General features: G+C 39.9%; 1 long non-coding RNA gene across 1 annotated transcript in view; it reads left to right on the top strand.

The window, feature by feature from the left end:
* The first annotated feature begins 4,444 nt into the window (after positions 1-4,444).
* The window catches only part of LOC131575895 (uncharacterized), a 157,605-nt gene continuing 144,273 nt past the window's right edge, over positions 4,445-17,776 (top strand). Inside the window, exon 1 of the long non-coding RNA XR_009276880.1 lies at positions 4,445-4,550. This is a non-coding gene — a long non-coding RNA (uncharacterized LOC131575895). The remainder of the gene's footprint in view (positions 4,551-17,776) is intronic.

The following is a 17,776-nucleotide window of genomic DNA, read 5'->3' as shown; positions in this document are numbered from 1 at the left end:
TGAGTCTTCCTTTCCAGAGGTAAGATTTAATGCAGCCTAAATATATATGTATATTTAATATAAACAACATTTCAGTTTGTTACAAGGAAACTATTGGCTAAGGTATTAAAGTGTTCAAAAGTTATAGCATTAGGAAGAGTGGTTTTATTTTAAACAGTGGAGAACACTGATAATTTCACAGGCAACAAGAAAATAAAGTCAAAGAACCAAAGACATAATAGTTAGTTTGAACTGAAAATTTACACCTTTAAGGATTTCTGAATATGTATATTCTGCTTTGCAGATAGTGGTTTCTCAGTGCTGCTGCCTGAAATTTTAAATGCCTGCATGTGTCATCACATCAGGGAATTGTTACAATCTCGTCTCAAAACAGGTGACTGTAGTACATGAAGTGACTGTCACCCTGTAGTGCCTATTTCTGTTAGCTGAAAGGAAGCCTAAGGCTTCCCAGGTGACCACCTGGGATGTACTACAGAGCTCTGAAAAGCATTAAGAATTCCAGTCTGCCTGTCTTCTCTTAGAAAGCACCTAAAATGGAGGCTCTCTGGTTTTGAAATACTCTGCTCATTTATTAATACTATTTATTAAGAGATTATTTATGTAAGGTAATTGATTGTGTAAAAAAAAACCTGCTTTCATCATTAAATCAAACTTCATCCTGATGTTAAGATAGGATTTCACATATTGATCTAGACAAAAACATTGTGTAAGGTGAACGGGATTACCCCTCAAAATTTATTTGCTGCTGAAAAGCTGCACACTGTGTTCCACCTTGAGCATTGAAGGTATTTTCTTCCTTTACCTGGCTGCCACTTGCTTATAGTCCATTCTGATACAACTTGTGCAGAAGAATGTTTCCCATTAGGCTATTTTGTAACATCTTTCTGCGGAAATGTTCCAACATTAGTGCTTGCTCCTGGAAAAGGTGAGTTAAGACGTGTTTTTATGTGTTCTGATAGCTGCCTTGCTTCATCAATGCTAAAAAGGATGGCTTTATTGAGTCTGAGCACTTTCCAAAAGTGTTCTCCCTGCCATTACTGATGTGTTGCTTAACAGAGCCAGCTTAAGCTTGCTGCACTGAGTTTTGTGTTGTTTGTGTTGCACTGGTTGGTTACCTCTTTCTGTTAACTTTCCATGCACAATTTAATTAAGCTGTGAATAATGGGATGTGTTATCAGATGGTACAGCATTATTAACTTCAGTGAAGTGTTGTGTGATGAACCAGCTAAAGATCTGGAGAATAATTTATACATTCTTTACATTTAACTGTCAGTGCATTTTGGATGAAGATAGCTACCAGCGTGTGTGATTGCAACCCTGCTGCTGAAAGAGGTGTGTCTGTTTATGCCAGTGAAGTGCTTGACTGTTGGTATAAATATAATGTCATGGTAATTACTGGTTATAGATACAATGAAGATCAAACCTTTTTTTTTTTTTTTTTTTTTTTTTTTTTACATCCAGAATGCTTTTATTGTCCTTGAAACATTCTTCCTGTCTTTTCGTATAAATAACAAAGAGCACGAGATTTCAGAGTTAGAAAAATGAGTGAAACAAGTCATAATGATTAATTTCTGAAAATATTTTTCTATGTATTAATTGCCCATGCACTGTGAACGATATTCTCAGGTGCCCTTCTGTACAAATTATTCATGACTTATTTTAGCTAAAAATTAATAACAACCAAAGAAAGCCTTTATAGTGTCTGTAATGTGCATACTTGCTATTTGTATAAGCAAAATGGTGTGGTTTCTTTCCTCTGATTAGATAAATTGTGGACCAAATTAATCTGATGCATATGTGAATAATAGGGAAAATTAGAAATATGCCAACAATATCTACTTTAATGTTGTTTTTCTTAAATATCAGAAAATTTAAATAAGTCTAGTCTGATTTCTTGCTAAAGCAAATAAAATATACATTTCAATAGAAATCAAACTGCTCACAAGTGTTTTCAGATGGAAGTTGGCTTTCAACAGCAAATGGTAATGCAAAGTTTTCCTGCTCTTTTCAGTTCATGCTTCTGGTTGAAAGGTGTTTGCAGTGTGACACAACATGTTGTGACTCCTCAGCAAAATGTTGCAATTCGTATTGGTCAAAGTATGTAGTGTTTCAGAGCAGTGCATAATTTGTGATTGCAACAATCTCAAATAGAGTACATAAAATGTGTTCACTGTTTCCATCTCATTCATAATTTTGACTCAGCAGTTCCAGCTGATTATTAGTAGTTTCTCCAACCAGCCTGGATTGGCTAAGGGAATTCACTTTAACATACTGAAGTGTTTTCATTAAACTTGGCCTATGGAAAAGCAGCTTTCTAAATTGGATTCACTGAACTAATCTTGGTGCCTTTGCCATTGTGTATTGCATCAAGCAACAAAATAAGCAAGAAACAAAGTGGTAAAAAATATTATTTAAACTGGAAGTGAGGCAGAATTCATTAGAAGGAGAATATGGACCGTGCTCATTATAGGATTTGCTAACGCTCATAAGTTCTTCAAACTAAATTTAATGTATGCAAATCATTATTTATGAGCAGTTATTATCAACAATACTAATAACTTCAATAGTACTAATAATAGCTATCTGGGCTAATTAACTGTTTTAAATTGAATTTTGTAATATTTGCAATTTTCTCACTTTTATGGGAACTAAATAAAATCAGCTCCATTGCTTAACACAAAACTCCATTTCATACAGGACAATTCTCATTTTGGAGACACATTTTGAAGCAGAATAAAGTGGTGGTTAAGAAAGTTCCTGCTTGTGCCAACAAAATAGATAGAGGAATAAATTCAACATCAGTTCACTGAGCATTTTTTGCTCTGTTAGTATGAAACCAGTTCATTCTGGTTAAGTGCAGAAGGCTCACTTGAGAGTTTTGTTCTGGAAACACTCTGTTTAGATGGTTTCAAATGGTGTGGGGGAATGCTCTTCTTGTGTTGGTTCTTTTCTGTTTTTCTGGTTAGAAAGAAAATGATTTTATGTTCTCTAGGTAGTTGCTTGGGTTATTTGTTATTCTTTCCTGCTTGTGAGGGGGGGAAAAAAAGAGAAGAAAAATTTTACATAGCTATAAACAGAAAGTAGAAAGCAAGTTGATGAGAGCATGAAAAAGGGGATCTCCTAACTTTTACGATGACCTCTTCAAAATGGCTTAAGGATGGCAAGAGTGTGCGTTAGTCTGCAGATTCCATGAGACGTTGTTCTATCTGAGCAGTGAGGTACCACTTATATGAACCCTATGTAAGGCATAAAAATAAGTGTTAATGATAGCAATGCAGATAATATTGCTTCTTATAAATAATAATTAATGCTAATTAATGTTGACTCTATATATTGTGGCTTGGATGAAACTCTGGCAGGAATTGGCAGACATGCTGATATGAAATCTCCACCCACAATGATCTGCTGAAAGAGCAGTATCTGGTGTAAGGGGACCTGCCCTTTTAAGTGCAAAGAATACAAAGGTTTTCTAATTGTTTTCCCTTTTGCAGGGAAAACAAGCTTGTAGCTTTAGAGTCGGTCTGCATACACATCTCCAGGGGCCACAGACGTGGAACAAATGCAAGATCAGCTCATGTTTCCTATGTAAGCTTATAAGCAGTGTTGCATGTTCACTGGAAATAGCAGATGTAATGCAGTTTTCTCCGATAGGACTGGCCCCTTCCCAAGCATTGTAGATGCCACTGCCTTTGTTGAGGACAGGCGATGCCCTTTCCCAGATTGGGTGGGAGGCTGCTGAGCCATGCTGCTCCACAAGGTGCAGGAAGGCAGGCTACACAAACTGGTGCCAACAGGGAGGCTGACGCCTCCTCACTAGGCTTTGGTAAATCCGTATCTGCATGTGTGTCCGCACATATGCATACTATTTTCCCTCCACCACTTCCCTCCCACTCTGAGCTGCCTTCCTCCCCACACTGCCCTTGAGTCAAGAGGTCAGGGCTACCACTTCTTTTTTCAGCAGTAACGCTTTTTCTTCTGTGTTTTATCCTCTAGTTGTTACTTTACTTCCTTCCAGTGGAGGGGCAGCAAGAGCCATTTGGCTGATATAATGTTTTTCTGGGAAGGAAAGGATAAGACTTAAAAAAACCAGGATGCCTTCAGGCAAAATGTGATTTTCAATCAAAATTCTTTTTGTTAAGGGAGGGGATTTTTCTTACAAGGCAGAGAATTTGCCCCAACAGAGCAGTTTTACCCACATTCCTCTGAGACACAGAGTCTGTGTGCTGTCAGTGTCAGGGAGGATCAGGGGCGGAATGACCCATTGCCATCATAAAATAATCCAGCTTCCCAGAGGGAGAGGAAGAGAAAGGAGTTGCATGTAGCCTTGAAAACAAGAAGGAAAAGGAGAAGAGGAAGTGCCTTGTTGTTCCTGTCTCGGTGGGGAGCGTTGTGGGGTCCCTGGTGACTGTGTGACCAGCAAACACCCTTGCTGAGAACTGTAGACCAGGCCATTTGCAAGAGCAACTCTGTGCCTGCAGCAGCTGCCTCTCGGGGGGTAAATGCTAGAGAAGAGCTGGGCCTGTGGAGCTGTGTTAACTGGCATTTCAAAGGTGAGATACTCTGTTTTCTTGTTTGTTTATTTGCTTCCCACTGGGGGATCAGTTATATGTTGAGATGGCTTGACTTGATACACACCTCCTTAGCAAATATGTTGATTCAGCGTTTAGGGGATCACGTTTCTTTGTGGTGCAGAGTTATTTAATCCAATATTTGTGGTAGGATGATGACACTTGTGATGATCAAAAAGAATAAATTGTGTATTTTTTTAAGACTGTGTTAAACCAGTTCTGCCAAAATAGAGATAATAAATACCAGTAATTGTTTAGTCAGTTGAGAAGGAATAATCCCCCACAATTTTTGAAACATAGTAGGTAATGTTTTGGTTGAATGTTTATGAAGAACCTATATTTACCTCTACATTTCTGAAGTTGGGCAGAGAGTACTGTACTTGTTTTGTAAAAACTGGACTATTGTTTGAAAAAGTGGCCTATTTCACTGATCAGGACAAGGAATGTCTGCATAGACTAACTTGAGATGTTCAGATTTCATCTGCTGAACTGCTCTGGCGGGAGTGAAATGCTAGGATAGCAAAGGTAGACTACACCTTGCTTCTTAAGCTGAGGAAGCTGCTAGGAAGGTGGGCAGGGATCAGGGAGATGGCACAGGTTCTGCTGGTTGGTGGAAATCCTAACATACCAGCTTGGAACTGATCTTCCTTAACGTTTTCCTCAATGCCTTGGGTGTAAAAGGTTGGAGCTGACTTATGAAATCCTCTGCTGACACAAGACAAGGAAGCATTGTCAAGGTAGAGATAATGTCCAGTACTTCCCATACCGGGAGTGTGAGGGCAGGAACAATAAAAACAGACTAAATGTTTAATAACTGAAGGCTTCTGCCTTTAGTGGAAATGTTTGTTCCCTAGAAGAAAATGCAGCACAAAGTGGGAAAGAAAGTGGCAGAGAAAGATTTGCATGCACTAATTGACTACAAAATAACTGTAATCTTCTGGTGCAATCTGGGAAGAGCCAAATGGAAACAATGGCCATTAATGGATTAGGTTTGCAACTAGGAGGTGACTAAAAATGAGATTCTATTATGATCTTACAGCTGGAGTAGGAAGAGCAGCAAACCTAACTGGATCTTTGTGAACTGATGAACAGGGCTCTTGATTCAGAAATTAACAGTATCAGTGTTAGTATAATGGCACAAGGCTAACACAGGCCTAATTTTCAATCAAAAAGGCATGTGCTTTATTTAGCTGTATAGTGCATAGAGAATGGGAAATTACTGTAGACATTGCTGATTAGAAGTCTGAAATCCAATAAATTTTAATATTGAATGATGATGATGTACCATTTTATTCATCTTAATTTTCATTAATTTCTCCATGTATGACATATTTTAGACTTCATGGAACTCATTACTTATAATTGGTCTTGTGTCAACAAGCCGCAAAGATCAGGCTGTCTGCCTCCACTGACAGTTGGCTTAATTTAGTAATAGTGCTTAGCAGTAGGGCTTTAAAATTTCAAATATTAGCTAATTAGTCATCAGACCAATTGCTTTAAATACTATCAGCCTTCTATAAAGATGAGTAAATTGTTGTTATCCATATTTCTGAGATGAGGAAATTCAGAGACAGATGGGCTGGTTATGTCCGTGTCCGTATTTATATATAGGTATTTCAAAGGCACATATCGTTTCAGGGTCCAACAAGTCCATCTACTTGTTAGACCTGATTTGGTGTCCACTGGAGCCAATGGAAATACATCTATCAGCTTCAAAGAGTTCCCTTGCTGTCTGATTGAATTACCCTGCAGAAGCCAGCTTCCAAATATTAGCCAGCTAGTAGGGTACGCTTTGGGATGGATTCTGATGAAAAGCACACAAAAAAAACACTGCTCTGTCAGTCAGAACATTTACTGTGGTTGTAGGGGACAAAGAAGCACCAAAAATGATGAGGTCTGCTCAGCACCCAGTGAACCCTAGAGGTGAGACTCTGTGAGGGCTCTGTTTTCTAGGAAAATATAAGAGCTTGAAAATATTGATTATAAAATCATGAGATTTTCACGTGTTCCTAAGCAAGTTTCACCTGTTGATTTTTGGAAGAAGTAACCAGGTACTTTGATAGTCTCAACATGTATTTCTCAGTCTATTCAGACATCCAGATGACTTTAAAAAAACCTATCCCTACACTTCAGTGCTATGTGGGAGTTAAAACTTAGATAGATATGTCTGTTGACCTTTTCCTGAAAACACTAAAATTCTGCAATGTTGTTTTTGTTACATTGCTTTCCAAAACTTGAAGTTCCATGAAGAAGAGAAAAGGAAAAGGAAGAGAAAAAAATCTTAACCTCAAGTGTAAAGCGGAAAGATCATAGAAATCCTTAACAATGTGGCCAGCAACTCAGTAATATCACCTAAATGTGACATACCTAGTCAAGTTTGACCAGTTATGTTCAGTGTTATGGTTCAGTTGTGTTCCTTGAAAGATGGAAATAACCCTTCACAAATTCAGGATCATATTGTCACATGTATTAATCCAGAGTTCTCATTCTTTGAGCACTTACTATGCTTTACATAAGAATTACTGCTTTCTGCAAATGTTCCTGCCCTTAAACTTATTAGGATTTGTGACAGAAAGCATAAAACGAGTAAAACCATATGGAAAATGTGCTTTATCAAAATACATTATTTAATTCCTTTTGATGTTAGCATTTATTTGATCCTAGTAGTCAATAGTACAATATAGCCCAAGCTTTGGAAGATGAGCTTAGAGTGGGAAACCAGCACAGACAGGATTTTCTTCACTGTCCTGCCACATGTTGCTAAATATATGCTTCTTTTGCCTGCCTTCTCAGCCAGGAATGTCTCAGTATATGGGAAATATCACAGGAACAAGAACATACAGAACAAGTACTCGCTCTGAGTGCAAGCCCTATGCTGTGCTCCCAAACAAAGCTTTTCATGTTTGTTAATTTGCTACTCAGCAGCAATTGGGAAATGATGGATGCTCTAAGGGAGACCCCTCCTTAGGTTTATTTCTGGAAAGGAAAAATGATGAGAAAGAGTCTTGTTCCTCCACGTGCCTCAAGGTGTAATATTATTGGGGCATTGCAGTCAAACCAGTGTGTTTACAGCAGATCAAGGAGGTGAAATGAGCCATAGATGAGGGCTGATGAACCAAACCCCCACCTGCTGCTGGCGTGTTGTTGGGGCTTACACTCAGCAGTGTGGGATTGATACTGATGCAGCAACATGGTAGATGCTGTGCTCAGCTTCTGTTTTCAGGTAACCTCCAGCATGTGAGGGGTTGTTTCTTTCTGACCTTTCTGAACTTAGAACAGAATATTATAGAGTCATGGAATGGCTTGGGTTGGAAAGGATCTTAAAGATCATCTAGTTTCAACCTTACTGCCATTGGGAGGGACACCTTCCACTAAACCAGGTAGCTCAAAGCTTCATCCAACCTGTCCTTGAACACTTCAAGAGGTGGGGTATCCACAACTTCTCTGGACAATCTGTTGCAGTGCTTTGCCACCCTCTCAGTAAAGAGTTTTACCCTAGTATCTAATCTTTAAACCTGCTCTCTTTCATTTTGAAGTCATTCCCCCTTGTCTTGTCACTACATGCTCTTGTAAAAAGTCCCTCTCCATCAGTCTTGTAGCTCCCTTCAGGTACTGGAGGCTGCAATTAGGTCACCCCAACTCTAGGCTAAAAACTCCCAATTCTCTTAGGCTTTATTCATAGCAGAGGTGTTTCATCCCTGTGGTCATCTTCGTGGCTCTCCTTTGGACTCTCTCCAACAGTTCCATGTCCTTCCTGTGCTGGGGCCCCAGAGGTGGATGCAGGGTTCCAGGTGGGTCTCACCAGAGCAGAGGGACAGAATCCCTCCCTCCCCTGCTGCCCACGCTGCCCTTGACACAGCCCAGGGCACATTTGGCTTTCTGGGCTGTGAGTGCACACTGCTGGGTGATGTCCAGCCTCTCATCCCCCAGCACCCCCAAGGCCTTCTCGGCAGGGCTGCTCTGGAGCTGTTCATCCCCCAGGCTGTCTTTTACTAGGCTGTCATTACTAGGGTTGCCCTGACCCAGATGCAGCATCTTGCACCTGGTCTTGTCAAACCATGGTTCCCATGGGCTCTCTTTTTGAGTTTGTCCAAGTCCCTCTGGGTTTACACCCATCCCATCCTTAGGGTGTGTCAGTTGCACCACCAAGCTTGGTGTCATCTGCAGACTTGCTGAGGGTGCACTTGATCCTTCTGACGATGTAATTTGTGAAGATATTAAACAGCAGTGATCCCAATATGGACCCCTAAGGGACACCACTTGTCACTGATGTCCTTTGGGACTCTGGGCCACTGACCAAAACCATCTAGATGTGACTGGGCAACCAATTCTTTATGCACCTAACAGTCCACTTGTTGAATCCACCTCTCTCCTATTCAGAGATGAATTCTGGTTAGCTACACCTACCAAAAAATAAATCTGAATTTGACCCAGGATTTGTATGGCCACTGGCACCAGCCTCCAGCATGGGAGCAGAGGAGGGCCTGGATCGACTCACCAGGATGACTGCTTGCTCTCCAGAGCAGCTTCTTTCCCTGTTTCCTTTTCCTTCTGGCTGTGATGTTCCTGTTTCTTGGTTGGTATTCCAGAGGAGACTGCGCAGTGGAAATTCAAGATGGAAGATGTTTTACTTTGTGTCTGATAGAAAAGTTGCAGCTATGGTCTGCGACTATGCTGGGAGTTTTATTTGCTGTATTGCCACTTCTATCCCTGTTTTCCTTGTTCTCAGCCCTGGAGGGGAGATACCCCTTAATCCTTTTGGGTCCACTTGACTCCCAGATTTCTCCAGATACCTTTATATTCTTTCCTTGTAGCTTATATCTGTTTAAGTACTTTTGTCTGAATGGTTTGGGAATAAATTAAATCAAGATTTCCTTTCCTCAGTCCTCCATTCTGCCTTTTTTTTAGCTGTGTGGGATTTGTTCCTCCTCCTTACGTATTTTCTCCATTAGCAGTGTTGTTGCTTTTTGCTTAAAGGGTATTTAGAAGGACAATCTCACTCTTGTCACCCAGATAGAATGTGTGTTTCAGACACCAGAACCTTTTTCCACAGCTCCCCTTTCCCCTTGTGTTCCTGCCCCTGTGATAAGGTTTGTTCAGACAGAACATCAGAATTGTAGTGGTGAGAGAATTTTTAGTTTGGCAGTGTGATGGTGTACGGATGATCTAAGGGAAAAGCATGGCTTCAGAACGTGGCTAAGGCACAAGAATCTGTTTCTTAAACACAACTTCTTGTTTGTCCCACTCTGTGAGCTGAGCACATAGCTTGACTCTGTGCCCCAGTTTTCCAACATGAAACCTGAGCATAGTGGTAAGGATTCATGTGTTTCACAAGGCTTAGAATGAAAGTGCAGTATGAATGATTCCCTTTCCAAATGAGGAGGTCCCAATCATCTGATCCTTCTATGGCCAATTTTAAATTGTACTGTGGCCAGTTTTGTGACATTCAAAACCATTGAAATTAGGTTTATTTTTACTGTGAGATAAAAGTCACATTGTGAATTGTAGGGAGATGCATGAAAAGTCAGGTGCAGTTCTTTCCCTGGAATACCGTGAAGTTAGCAATATTGGTTTTTGAAAAAATTGGCTATTATTCCAAATTGTGCAAAAACTGTTAATGGATAATAATTTCTAGGTTTCTTTGGAATGAAGCTTGCTAAGGGCACTCTCAGGCTGTCTTCTGTAGTCAAGCAAATTTCTTATTAAGAAAATGAATAGGAGTTTATTGAAATTATTATATTGGAGTCATCAGGTCTTTTCTGGTAGTCCTTCAATTCCTCTCCCTGCAGTGCCTGAAGCCATACTTAAGTTTCATGAATCTACATATGCAGAGAGAGAAATGAGATTATTGTGCTAAAGATCACAGTCTCCATAGAACACAAAGAAATCTTACACACATACACATACTCTGAGGTGAATATGCATAAAGAAAGAAGAGATGATGGCTTTCTGTAAATTAGTGTAGCTTAATTGAAGTCAATCAAATTGCTAATTTGATTTAGTCAAACAGTCCTAATTTACACCAGCAGCTGAGATTTTGGCCCTTACTGGTTTAATTTCATACTAATCTGTTTATAGCTTTCAAATATATGGAGCCAGTTGATTGCTAAACTGTTTATTGGGTGTGGTTCCAGGATTACAACAGTAATTATTTTACTGAAGCCCTTTATTTTCAAAAATGCATGTTTCAGATTTACATAATAGGACTAGACAATGACTAAGGGGCAAATTATACAAAGATTATTGCATGCACTTACGCATGTGTTATGTTTTTATGACTCAGAATGGAGCTTGTTTGTGTTCCACCTTTGGACAGAGGTCTCTTTGTGGTGGGGGGGGAACAGCATTGTAGAGTGCAGAGTTACAAAAGAGTCTCAGCCTGTGGAATTCTGTGCCAAGATACGATGCTAGACGATAAAATATTACTTAAGTGTGAAGGTGGGGGACTTGGTTATGAAATGCCAAACCGTTTTCCATGGCTCTGCTCCCTCCATGTGGTGTTTATTGCATCCTTAGAGCTGAGGCCTTCAGTGCTAACTCTCACTGGAAAACACTTCTCTTTGCTACCTGGTGTCAAGTGCTGGAACAGGGGCATTCAGAGTGGTATTTTGGGTGGTGTTTGCCTGGAATTACCCACTCTAAGTTCCTGTCCCCATGCCAGAGGACAGTGTTGATAAGGACAGTGGTATGGTGCTTTGAACAAGCTTTGAAAGGTTGTTTTCCCTCATCTTCCTTTGGTGCGCTCCAGAGAATAGTTTGCATCCATCTGATCCTCAGGAAAGCTGCCAGCACTCTTGTCTGAAGAACCATCGCAGCAAGGAGAGTTTGAGTCCAGCACAGTTCCCAGTGCCCGCGTTGGGATCGATGGATCCCAGTGCTCCGCCCTGTGTGCTCCTCCCCTTTCCCGTGGAGCTGGTGGGTGAGCTGCTACGGGGTTTGGTGGCTGCTGAGGGTGGGAGGACACTTCAGTGCAGGTTTGATACTTGAATGAGCCTGTTTGGCCTGGTTGTTGGTAGGATCTGCAGTCTGAAGGTGAAAGGCTTTGGACTCTTATCTTTTGAGCTGTGCAGCTTCTCTCCTGGCTTCTTGGTGTTTACAATAATTACCTTAATGAAACAGACCATCATCTCCGTGCTGTCATCAAGTGCGCAAAATGTTTGTTGGAGAGTTCAGGACTTCAAGATTTGCTTTCTTGCAGCCAGAAAAGAAATTAATGAAAACATTGCTCTAATAATCCCCATCCCTGACCTCTTTAATGCATCCTCAAAACTAAAAGGCATATAAATAATTACCTGGGTTTTGTAAACAGAGCTAAGTAGAAAGATACAACCCACTTTGGGTTCACCAACTCTGACAGCACTTCTTAAAAAAAGAAGTGTCTGTGAAACAACTTACTGTAACTCTTACAAGTTTGCAAAATGACCTCAATCTTCACAAATGCTTGTTAAAGGATTTTCTAAAAAGAGCAGCAACACCTGGAGACTCATTTATCACTGTCTCTGCCTACTGGCGATCCCACCTACACACTGAAGAATGACTGCTAACATAATATTTATGCAATAAACCAGCTGAAATGTGTAAAAAGAAAAGTCTTCTGTAGGGATGGTAGAGATTAAAGAAGTATTTGAAGTCATTGGTTATTTTTTGCTGCTTGATAAACAGGGAGGATTCTTTTGGTTTCATGGCACAGTTATCTTAAAAAGAGAAAACTTCTTGGTATTCATTCTGACACAGGAAGGCCACCTAAGACCAAGAAGATTTTCCTGTTATGAAAAAGGTTCTTTTTTCATCTCATCTTCAAGATTATAAGCCATAGTTTCATCTTCTGTAACTCAGCTATGGAGCAGGGCCACTGAAAATTTATTGAAGCCATTTGCTGTCTCTCAAGCCTCTTCAATAATATCCAAAGGCATCCACCATGCAAATACCAGACTCATAAATCCTAGAGACCTTAAACTTCTCTAACTGAAATATGGTGTGAGGACTCCACCTAAGACCCAGGTATTTAAAGTGTCCAGTAACAGAGGTGCAAGGCTTATAGAGGAATCAAAGCCATGAGAAGAACTGGAGCCCTGGAGGTGCATTTAGTAAGCACAGGCTCAACCTGAAACCTACAGAACTGAGTGAAATGATCTTGTACTAACTTCAGTCAGTCCAGTAACTTTGGTTAAGAGTGACAATTGGGTTTGTAGAATACTTCTCTCTGCTTGAAGGCATAAGGTCTCCCTCTCTAGGCTTCTGTCTCTCCTGTTCAGCAGCCCTGTGCATTGAAATTCAGGAATGTTCATGGAACCCAGATTTTATCTTAAATCTCTGGGTCTTCAACCCATGGAGATCTTAAACAATGAGCCTATTAGTACAAATATGCAATAACTATGTTGGTCAGTTGGTTTAAATGAAGAGGACTATCACCTAAGATCACATTGGCCAGTCTAAATTATTTTGGTCAGTCCAGAAAAAAAGGGCTTTCTCTTCAGACCTAGGAAGCTGGTCACCACAGGACTGTACTTTAAGATCACGTGTGATAACTGTTGGGTCATACGTTCATGACCAGTGCAAGAACGTGGATTGTACAAAGGAGGAGTAATTTGTGTGCGAATGGTCAGCAAAAAATGGCTCTGTCATGTACCAGAGGGAACAGCCACCAGAGATGAGCTGGGGGACACAGTCCTCATGGCCTTATGAAAGGGTTTGTGATTGAGCACATAGCAGCTATGCAAGTGTGTTGTAGTCAGCAAGAGCACTTACTGATGGCATGATCCTTCTTCTGTATCTTCTCCCTGCCCACCAGCTTAGTTCAAAATGAACAAAAAGACCCCAATAAAATTAAAACAAAGCACAATAACAAAAGCAAATTAAGAAACCTCCCAGGACACACAGAAGTAACATGTTAGGTCTCTGTGTCGATGTTTTGACCAGGGGTAGTTTGCCCTTTAGTTATGTCACTTTAGCACTGTTTGTTAGTGAAGAACACCACCAAGTCATCAGCTGATGTAAGTAAGTGTCTGGGAAATGATTCTTCAGAAAAAAACCTTGCACCTTGTAGTGGATCACATGTGTGAACATGAGTTGGGAATGCTGTTTAAAAAGGAAAAATAATTACCAACCTGGGACATACAAACAGGAATACAGCTGACAAGACACATGAAGTAATCCTGCTTCACTCAGTGCTGATAAGGCATCAGCTGAAGCACTGGAACTGATTTAGTGCTGTGCCTTCCTAATAGGATGTGAGCTTGTTGGAGAAAATCCAAAGTGAGCAAGGGGATAATCAAAAATCTGCAAAACCTAATGGTAAGAAGGGATTGAATGAATTGGGTGTTTCAGCTCAAAGAATGGAGGATTTTAAAGGGAGAGTTTAATTAGGGTCCTCAATATATAAAAAGCTCTGTGAAAGTGGGGACTAATTGGGATATAATTTTAGCTTATATAATCCTATGATCTTATTGTTCATATCAGGCTCTAAGTGCAGTTTTTTAAATGGTAGAGTAGATATTTAGGAAAAGTTTGTAGCAGTAAGGATAGTGATTGCCTGGAGTAGTAGCAGAGTTTCTGTAAATGGAAGGAAATAGTTTAGAAAAGGTGGGTAAATACCTTTGAAGAAGGATGTAAGAGCAGATGCTCTTGCCTTGGAGCACCAAAATGAAGAAGTTAATTAGATTTGTTTTGGTGCTTTTTCTGTTATTATTTTATAGGAAATCAAAACAGCAGAGAAGATAAGACTGCTACAGGCTTATGATGATTTGTGCAAATTTTAAGATGCATTTCTAACACAGTGCCATGTTTGTAGACAGCTTCATCATCATATTACAGGATGGCAATCCACACAGACCTCTCTCTCTGATACTGATACAAGCTGTCTGTAGGGGCTGGTAAACGAGAAGTATCACAGGGTGGTGCCTGGCACAGCACAGAAGATGTGGTTTGGGTTAGTCTCAGTATGTTGTAGCTCAGCCAGTTTTGTCTAGATCATCTCCATGTGGTGTAATTCAAGGGATTTTCTTTTTCCTTGTAAGAAAATAGATAAGGATTTGATTGAAACTGGTGGAGAAGAGATTGACTAGATACTGGCCATATGTTGTGCATAAAATGCTATTTGCAAGTGCTACTAGGAACTTATGTGAAATGCATAGAAACATCACATTAATGCTTAGTGTCAACAAATAAAGGAAACACAGAACCTGAAACTAAGCATCCTTAGAAACTTACCTTCACTTCTTTTCGACTGAGATATTAGGGGTAAGGAGAGGAAGAGAAATGTGATAAAAGTTAGGTTTTGATTAAAACAGAAAGAATTGAAAATTTACCATAGAAAAAGGTTTAATAGAAATTTATTAGAGTTTTGATTTTCAGATAACAACAGCAAATCAACTGAGAGTGGAAAATGTTATGTCATAGTCCTGAAGAAGTGCAGGGGCAGGTACTTCATTGTACTCTATCATACATTGGAGCTCAAGTTCTTGAACAAATGTTTCTGCCTGATGATGAACTACTGTGTGCCAACAGAAAGTGGGACCACCAGGTGTTACCAGAGAGGCAGCCTGGCCAGACAGCCTCATTGATAAAGGAGAATGCATACAGGTACCAGGAAGCGTAAACATAAAGCTCTAAGTCAATAAGTCAAAATCTTAAGTATTCAGACATAAGTGGAGAGTTTTTGGAAAGATGTTATTTGCTGTAAGAAAAACAATTCCCTGGTCAGCTCTAATGGGTAAGAAAAAGAGAAGATAATGTGGCTGGTTTTTAGGGCAAAAGGTTTCTCTTGTGTGTCTGACCAACTCTTTTTCTTTGGGAGACAGTAAAACAGGCACAGCAGTCGTTAAGTGTTCTGTTTATCTTGAAAAACAAGAGAATGAGCTGTTAATCTTCTCAAATTTCTAAATCATTCTGTATCATGCACTACAGATAGTGTAAGTAACTACGTATCACCTTTAGGCCTCTGCTTCAGCGTGCTGAAGAGATGTGTTTGCCTGGCCTAACAGAAAATGCCAGAGGTGTCACACCCATTACACAGGAACCTGTGGAGGGTTAACCCTGGCCAGCAGTCCAGCACTCATCCTGCCTCTTGCTGGTTCCCCTCTTCTGTATGATAGGAAGAAGAAAGAAAGAAGGTGAAGAGACTTGTGGATTGAGATAATGACAGATTAATATGGAAAGCAAAAGCTGAGAGTGCAATCGAAGGAGACAGAGGAATTAATTCAGTACTTCCCATCCACCTTCTTCCTGGGAAGCAGGGTCTCTGCACGAGTAACAGTTGCTTGAGAAAGTAAATGGTGTGATAGCCAAGGACCCCCTTCCTCCTCCTTTTCCCTGAACTTTTACACGCTGACCATGGTGTTAGACGTAGGAAATATCCCTTTGCTCATTTGGTGTCCTGTCTACATCCCTCCCATCCTTCTGCCCACTTGAAGCCCACTTGCTTTGTGGGGAAGAGAGAGAGCTTTGATGCTGGGAGCACAGCTGACACTCTGGTGCAGGTGCAAGAGCGTGGGCACCACAGGAGTAGCTGTGAAGGAAGTCAACTCCATCCCAGTCAGAACCAGAATGGATCCTAAGAAGAATACTGGTCTTGTGGCTACATAAGTCCTTGCAGTGTTTTCATCAATGTTTCAGTTGCTTGGTATCATACTTATGCCTTTTTTTTTTCTTTTTTTTTTTCTTTTTTTTTTTCTTTTTTTTTCTGGGGTGTGGGTGGAGAGGCCTTGAATGTGTGCTAAAGATCTATTCACTAAGAGTTGTGTATACAAAATGCATTTGCAAGAAGCTCCAAATGTGATGAAACGAAAGACAAAAGAAAGCTTGCTGCAGAACTTGTCCTTTAAATAAACAGTTGGGAAATACCAGATATTGAAACGCTTTTGGTTTCTTCAGAGATTACAATAACTTTTTAAAATTAAGAGATTTGTTGGGGTTTTTTAAAATAATGCAACTGTTTGTCTTCTCTGCATGCAAAAGGAGAAGGGAGCTTGGTTTTAACCTCAGTTTCTGTAGCAACACTGCTAGCTTTTCAAATTGCTTGAGTTCTGAACATGATTAAATACAATTATCCGAAGGGAAGCGAAAGCATTCCAGGAAAGGTGATGTGTGTATGTTTCCACTCCTATGGCAGAATGGAGTTGAACTCAGCATTAAACACAAGCAATGTCATAATGTTTTCCTCTATAATTAAGCGGTTATGGTGCTAAATGTAAGGATTTACTGTTTTGTTACTCTTTTAGCCTCTAAAATAACTTCATTATGGGGCTGAGATGAACAAATTTATCATATTTTTGCCAAAAATCAACAGAAACAGACATATTTTCCCAAAAAGATGGATTTGGGTAAAACATCAGAGCATTCCAAATGTGTTTTTCTCCCATTCTTTTCCCCTAACCGTTCTGTGAAGATTAAGCATATATTTTAGCTTTTGTCTAGACTTTTTGAAAATCAATTGTAAAATAAGAAATTTTTAAATAAAATCTGAGGCTTACACATAGAGGGGGAAAAAAAGCCTGGTGGATACTCAAGAAGCTAATGTAGGACTTCAGAGTCTGGGAGTCTCTGCTCTGCCACAGGCTTCACCTGTGAGCTTTGTCAGGGAATTCAATTTTCCAGTGCCTCTGTGCTAAATCTGTAGATGGAATAAGAGCTTTGTTTCCTCACAATCATCATTATCTGAGTGTTTCATGGAGTGATGACTAACAAATCTCACTTGTCCCCCTGAAACTGCTACATTTCACATAGATATGTAAACAGTGGAAATTTTTGAAGACTGTACTCACCTATGTGACAAAACGGGATCCTTCTTTTAGAGCAATTTCAGTTTGATAATTGGTCTTTTTTATTTTTTTTCTCTGCATGATTTACAATTTGCAGAAACAACAGTAGGTATTCTCAGGCCATTATTTCTGATGGAAGTATAAATGGGGATACAATTTTAATCTCATAATGAAATGATGACAGATAGACATAAACATATAGTGACACCTTAAAAATTCCCACAGAATTGTAAGTCAAGTGTCATCTAGAAGAGGCCAGGAAACTGAGCTACCATGTTATTACAGGCAGACCTGGTAATGACACAGGTAATTAAGACTGACTAACTTTATTCATTATAAGATTTTTCTTGCAATTGCTGATAAGATTGCCAAAGTTTAAAACACTGGGACTCAGATTTTCTGTGCCAGCTCTTTGGCTAAGACAGATTTTTGTTGTCATTTTTTGTAACA

Source organism: Poecile atricapillus, chromosome 2 (assembly GCF_030490865.1).
Source record: "Poecile atricapillus isolate bPoeAtr1 chromosome 2, bPoeAtr1.hap1, whole genome shotgun sequence".
Classification (NCBI taxonomy): domain Eukaryota; kingdom Metazoa; phylum Chordata; class Aves; order Passeriformes; family Paridae; genus Poecile; species Poecile atricapillus.
The sequence above is the reverse complement of the archived record's forward strand: the minus strand, read 5'-3'. Positions and strand labels throughout refer to the sequence as shown.